Source organism: Centruroides sculpturatus, unplaced genomic scaffold, assembly GCF_000671375.1.
Source record: "Centruroides sculpturatus isolate CEXI.00-Female unplaced genomic scaffold, Cexi_2.0 scaffold3686, whole genome shotgun sequence".
Classification (NCBI taxonomy): domain Eukaryota; kingdom Metazoa; phylum Arthropoda; class Arachnida; order Scorpiones; family Buthidae; genus Centruroides; species Centruroides sculpturatus.
In genome coordinates, this window is record NW_019387802.1 from 1,579 (window position 1) to 9,121 (window position 7,543).

Here is a 7,543-nt window from a genome sequence, read left to right on the forward strand (position 1 = left end):
ATAATAAATAATATCCATAAAAATATTCAATTTAAAATAGAAGAAGAAGATAAAATTACCAACAGCATAAATTATTTAGATATTACAATTAAAAGAAATAATACAAATCTCGAATTTGAACCGTTCAAAAAGCAGTGCTCAATAAATACCACAGTTAACTATAATTCTAACATACCAATTCATATAAAACAAAACATATTTAATATGGAATACACTAAAATCAAAAATAGAACTAGTATAAATACTAAACAAATCGAACATTTAAATACACTAAAGAAAAAATTTATTCTTTCAGGATACCCAAACAGAATTCTTAATATTTGGGAGACAGAAATAGATAAAAAAACAGATAAAACAATAAGAATAGATCCTAAACAAGCAGAAATAAAATACATTCGTTTTCCATACATAAAAGGTTTATACGAAGAAGTCAATAAGGAAGTCAAAAAAATTAATGTAAAACTTGTACCGACATATGATAAGCTACTCTCCAGATTAAATGCAAAACAAGTTAACAAAACAAATATAACAAATAAAGAAGAAAGTAAAAATGTAGTCTATAAAATTCCGTGTACATGCGAAAATAAAAAATTTTATATAGGTGAAACTAAACGTAAAGTTAAAGTAAGATTGAAAGAACATATAGCCGATTTGAAATATCGTAGACTAAATTCTGCTTTTCATGAACACTGCCTTTTGAATAATTGTAATATAGATAAAAATAATATAGATATCTTACACAGAGAAAGAGATACATACAAAAGAAAATTCAAGGAAAGTATAGAAATAATCAAAAATCAAAATAGTATAAATAAAAATCCTAGCATCTCAATAAACGAAAACTGGTTAAAAATTTTATATTAATTGTATTCACTAGATTCAAACTATTATTATTGTGATCAATGTGCTAATTAATAATAACGATTGAACTGTTACATAAATCAACAATAACAAAAAACTGTAATGTTGTAACGGGAATCAAATAATATGTAAATTTATATTAAATGTTAATCCTGTTTACCAACCTCAAGACATTGTAATGTCATTAGTTCATATAATAATCTATAATATTAAATACTGTAATGTTAAATAAATCAACAATCATATATTGTAAAAATATAGTAGATGTCAGATATGTAAATTTATATTGTAGAAGTTATGTAAATTCGTATTATATTGTCAATGCTTATCAAAGGAAATAAGGATTTAGTAAAACAGATTTATGAGTAAAAAGCATAATCAATTGTATACCAATTTGATAATTGTTGTCTAAGGTATATTTTAGATCAAGGATTTTGTAAGACTGTTTTATAAGTAAAAGGTATAATCAATTTTGTACAGTACAACCTTAATAACAGCCGTACTCAAGGTATGCCTTAATTGAATATAGTTTTATAGATACTATAAAACTTATGTATGGTTTTGTATAGATATATTGTATACTCTCCTAATATTATAGTAGGCTACAAGAAAAAATACTGTGAATAAGCTGATGTTTCTGAAAAAATATCGAAAGTAAACTGCTACTTTAATTTATAGGACTTGTATGGATAGGTATGTTTTATTTTTTAAGAATTTTACAAAACTTGTGTATTCCCTTTTTTATGTGTATGTTGTATTCTTTTTAAATGTTTTAGTTGACTGAAGAGGGGCTTAAGAGCCCGAAACGTGTAATTTTTTCCACACGTATCAACTAAATAAAAATGAGAAAATTCGCCAAGTGTCTTAATTTATAGCACTATATTGTGTCAGAAGCATAAAGAAAACATTTACTAAAAGATAATAATGTCTGACGTTGATAAGTAACTTTTATTTAAATAATAATAATAATACCTACCTTCATTTAGATTATATTTTTTTTTATAAACTAATTGTAGAATATGATTTTGATTTTGAAAAAAAAATAAAAAGAAAAGAGGTTCCATGCCCAAAACAGCCAAGACTGGTGAAAACAATGAGACAAGATTTGATTTGAATCTAACGGCCGAAAAAAGTAAGCAGATAAAAATTCCTGACTTTAAAGTTAAGATTAGGGAATCTGAAAAAATTGAGATACAGGAATTTCCGTCGAATTTCTATGTATGTCTCACAAAAGCTAAGGAATCATACCTGCCTAACAAATATAGCAGCATCAACGTATAAGATTTTAGCAAGTATAAACAAGCATTTAACGCCATTGAATGGCATTGGGAGGAATATACCAAATTTTAATAGTATGTTTTTTATCATATGGTATAATTGTATAATGGTTTATGTATAAGTTTCTATACAAAATTATTGATTGTATAATGTTTTTATAATATGGTATAATGGTTTTTTCATATAATTTTTCTATGGTAATATTGTATAACAGTTTTTAAAAGTATATAAAATTTGTGTGGTAATATCGTATGATGATATTCTAATTACGATTTTAAAAATAATTTTCAAATTTTTCATTTTCAGGAAATTTTTTAAGAAGAAACAGAATCAAATAGGAGTGTCGAAATTCCCCAATTTGGATTATGGTAAGAAAATTCAATATGCTATTTAACTTCAAATATCTATATATCTATTATCTAAAATGAGTGTTGTACAAATTGCTGTATAACAATTTATGTAATTTTGCTTAGTTCTGGTTGATACAATACGTAAAAGCTTAGAATATGAAATAGTGAGAATAAACTTTGTGCCTTAAAATTTGCTTAAATATCTTCTGTAAAGTAGCACTATTACTTCAATGTTAGTTGTGATTGAAATTGTCATGTATCTGGATGTGTATGGTGTTTATGAAGTATTGATACATTTTGGTGAAAAATTTGGCTGATAATTTGATAAAACATATATGCAAACAGAATATATTTGCATATATGTTTCATTAATGTTTTATTTCTTAGAGTTACTTACTTGGAGTGCTGCATCTTGGGTGTTATGTGTATGAAGCTCATTTTTTAATGTAAACACACAATTTTCCATGGTTGTTTGCAGCATACCAAGCTTTGTACAGAGATGTTGAGGTGTGAGAGCTTTATTTAATCACTTTTTGAACATATTCTTTGGTGTATGGAAGGTTGCCTGAATATTCATCATTTAATTTTTCTATTTCTTGAATATTTGCCCGTGTTGGACCAAGTTTCTGATATTGCATATAGGCTATTCAAACATGAATTTACAGGTATTCTCTATTTTAAAGTTAACATTTCTCACTACTTTCCAACAACTGTAAGAAAAATGAAATTATTAATGCATTCACAAAAATGGATTGAGACTTTATAAACATTTTGCATTTACATATTTAAGATAGACTGTGGGAAAATAGGTTGGAATTGTAAGGATATATAATTCAACATATTTGAGAGAGAGACTGATTTGTATGAATAAGTCAAATAGTGCACTGAAATAGCTTATTAGTATATGAATTTCAAAAGTATTAGAGATGGCATAATCAGTATTGAGTTCTGCAAATATCACTTTATCTGTACTGAGGAGATGAATTATTGAAAATAACAAGTGTTATGGGATAGTGATAATGTTAGTCTAAATAGCAGAATTTTTGTCAAGATGCATTCAGATTCATATATATGTGTAATATGTTCCCATAACAATAGTGAGTATTTCTACTTATAGTTAAATTTAAATTTAAAAAAATTGTGTCATTGTGTTTTGCTGTGAAACCTTGGAAAAGGGGTTATATTCTTTGCTGATAAAATTGTTAGTTTCATTTGTTAAGTGTTGCCAGTAAATAACAATGAGTTGTTTGTGATTACATGTATTTTTTGTCTTTTTGAACAACATGAGTTTTACAGAATGTCTAGTTCCAAATTTCTGGAATTCTGTTGTGTTTCCGACACTTCGTGTCTGGCTGATATTGTAATCTAAAGATGAACTGTAGTCAATGTGTATATTGCATTGAATAATTTCTTTAAATGTTTATTAAGATGTGATGATTTATTTGTCCTGGACAAGGTTTTTACTTTTGTGGCAGGAAATGTCATAGTTACACTGATTGCTTTCACAAAAATTATATTATGTATTTATGAAAAATTCAAAAGTACTGATATTTTTTCTTTTGCTTTTCAGTTTGAGTCTGTCTCTGAGAATAGAAAAAAACAAAGACCAGGACAATATATTTAGTGTTATGCTTCAGTCATCCAGTCTCTGGAGATTATGATTCTAGAAAAATTGACTCTCGTATCCTATATTACTAAGGATAACAAAATATGCTTCTCATCTGTATTGCAGTTTCACCGTGAAGAAGATATGGGTTATTTACCAAAAATCAAAATTATTACATTTTATAATTTAACGAAAGGTGATGAAGGCTATTCAATTCTGTTCAATGCAGAAAGAAATTCATCTAACGACANGATCAGTTTATAAAAAACGGATCAGGGTGGATAATTAAGGAAATTATATTTTTAGATATTCATTTAGGAATTTATAAGGCTGAGAGTGGTGGATGTGGTAATATCATCCTACCAAAACATTTAATTAATAAGCGTTGTTTGTTGAATATTAAATGTAGTGATAATCAATGTTTTTTATACTGCGTAATTGCTAGTTTGTATCCAAATACTAACAACAAAAATTCGATTTATTCGTACAGGAAATTTTTGAAATATTTAAATACAAATACCCTAAAATTTCCAGTAAATATTAAAAATATTCCATCATTTGCAAAAAATAATAGTTTAAAAATTCAGGTATTTGGATATGAAAAAAAATAATTTATCCTATTTATATAAGTAGATATTAATTCGAAAAAAATTAATTTGTTATTATATAAAACTCATTATTTTCTAATTAGAAACTTTAAAAGACTATTGTCAGAAAAATCAAAAATACAAAATTTTTTAAATGCTCTCTTATAGGCTGTCAAAGAAGCCATACTTTAAACAAGCATGTGAAAATATGTTCTAATTATAAATATCAGAAAGTTTCTACCCGGACTGGAGAAAGAGCAGTTGCTGAATTTACTAATTATGAGAAGCAATTATATCACCCGATAGTAATTTATTCTTATTTTGAATCGATTCTAGAAGAAGTTCGTGTAAACGCTGTAGATCTAAATTATAGTTTCACTAAAACTATTCAGATTCATAAACCTATATGTTACTCTATCGTTATTATAGAAAAAGATGATGATTTATTGTATTCTAATTTTTATTGTGGTAAAGATGCTGTTAAGCATTTTTTATTTGATATCCAGAATCAATTAAATATTTTATTAGATAAAATAAATAGTTATGTAGAAATGAATGTAGATACTATTCCCGATAATTACGAACATCAGTGTCATATATGTGAGGGAGGGTTTAATTATGATGATATCAGAGTAAGAGATCACGATCACTTAACAGGTGATTATCGCGGAATAGCTCATAACCATTGTAATTTAAATTATAGATTCAAAATATTTATTTCTATTATACTACATAATTTTACAGGTTATGACTCCCATATGATTTTCAAAGATATTCCTCCTAAACTATTTTCGAGAATTCAGATTATCCCAGTAAATTCAGAAAAATTTACAACGTTTACTTTAGATCATTTCAAATTTATAGATAGTTATCAGTTTTTAAATTTTTCGCTAACTACTTTATAAGAAAATTTAAAAAATGCGAATTATAATTTTTCTATTTTTAATCAATTTTTTGTAATAACGAAAATAAAAACTTATTAAAAAAACAATTTTCCTTATTCTTATTTAAAAAACAAGGATATTTTATACACAAAAATGTTTATTACCGAAAAAATATTTTTATAATGAATTATCTGGAAAAAAATATTAGCAATGATGATTATAATCATGCAAAATTAGTTTGGAAAAAATTTCATTGTAAAAATTTTAAAGTTTATTTAAAATTATATCAATATGTTGACACATTATTACTGGCTGATATATTCCAAAATTTTAGAAAATTAAGTTCAAATTATTATAATTTAGATCCAGAATATTTCATAACTACTCCAGACTTAACATAAAATTGTGGATAAAAAATGACAGAAATTAAACTCGAATTTTTTAAAGATATTAATATGTATCTTTTTATTGAAAAGGGGGTGAGGGGGAATGAGTTTAATGGGGAAGCATTTCGCCTAAATAAATAGCCGTCTAATCTCAAAAATCTATGATAAAATTCATAACTATATTATTTTGATAGATGCTAATAATCTCTATGGATTTGCGATGAGTTTTTATTCATCTGTAAATGATTTCAGATGGTTATCCGAGGATAAGATAAATGCTTTAGACATTTGTAATATTAGTGATAGGAATAATATAGGCTATATTTTAGAGGTTGATTTAAATTATCCAACGAATGTTCATGATCGCCATAATGCGGTGCAATTAGCTCCTGATCACGTGAATATTCCATTTGATTTATTATCAAATTATTAGAAATCGGTATTAACTAAATTAAATTTAAAATATAATAATAATAAGAAGAAGAAGAAGAAATTAATACTGACTATGTTCGATAAACAAAATTATGTAATTCATTATAGAAATTTAAATTTATTTAGAAGAGGGTTTAATATTGACTAAAATTCATCGATTGCTTGCATTTAACCAAGAGCCGTGGCTTAAGAATTATGTATTGTTGAATAATAAAAAACAGCAGGAATCAAGGAATGGTTTTGATAAAACTTTTTTCAAGCTAATGAATAACAGTTTCTTTGGTAAAACGTGTCAGAATGTATGCAAGCGTTTAAATTTGAAACAGCTATGACTGAAAATTAATGTTGAAAGTATTTATCTCACTCAGCCCTCGAAAATTTCCAAATTATTAATGATATTCTCACGATTTTTAAAATGAAAAAAATTAACTTACGTTTGGATGACCCGATTTATATAGGTTTTTGTGTATTAGAATTAAGTAAATTGCATATGTATCAAACATATTATAGAATATTTAAGAATAAATATGGTGAAAATTTGAATTTATTATATACAGATAGCGATTCGCTAATGCTTCCAATTTATACGAATGATTTATATAACGATTTTAATTATTTACAGATACTTTTGATTTCAGCAACTACCCTAACACACATGAATTATTTGATGTATCAAATAAAAATAAGCTTGGATATTTAAAAGACGAGACGGCATATAAACCTATAATAGAATTTTGTGCCTTAAAACCAAAAATTTATTCGTATATTTTTAATAATCAAAATAAAAAGACGACTACAAAAATTAAAAAAATCTGTTGTTAAAACTTTTAACCACAAGAAATATAAAGAAGTTTTATTTAATACCGAACTATTGAGACATCATCAATATGGTATTAAAAGTAAAAACCATGTTGTAACAATATATCTTCAGAATGAAATATCTCTCTCACTGTTTTATGGCAAAAAATTTATTTCTGATAATGGTATAGATGTGATATCGTTCAGACATTATAATTTTTATATTTAAATTCTTTCAGATTCTCTGATATCATTTCCTTCCAATATGGTTACATATTATTGTACACTGCCCAGCAAAAGTTTTGTCTAACAGCCGATGGACAGCGCATGGGCGGAAGAAGATCACTTGATAATCCAGGAC

At 25.9% G+C, this 7,543-nt stretch overlaps 1 long non-coding RNA gene across 1 annotated transcript; it reads left to right on the plus strand.

Moving 5' to 3' along the window:
• Positions 1–2,183: 2,183 nt before the first annotated feature.
• Positions 2,184–4,089, plus strand: LOC111616639. The gene is made up of 3 exons (XR_002755288.1): positions 2,184–2,213; positions 2,446–2,507; positions 4,060–4,089. It is a non-coding gene; the product is annotated as an uncharacterized LOC111616639 (long non-coding RNA).
• Positions 4,090–7,543: the final 3,454 nt, after the last annotated feature.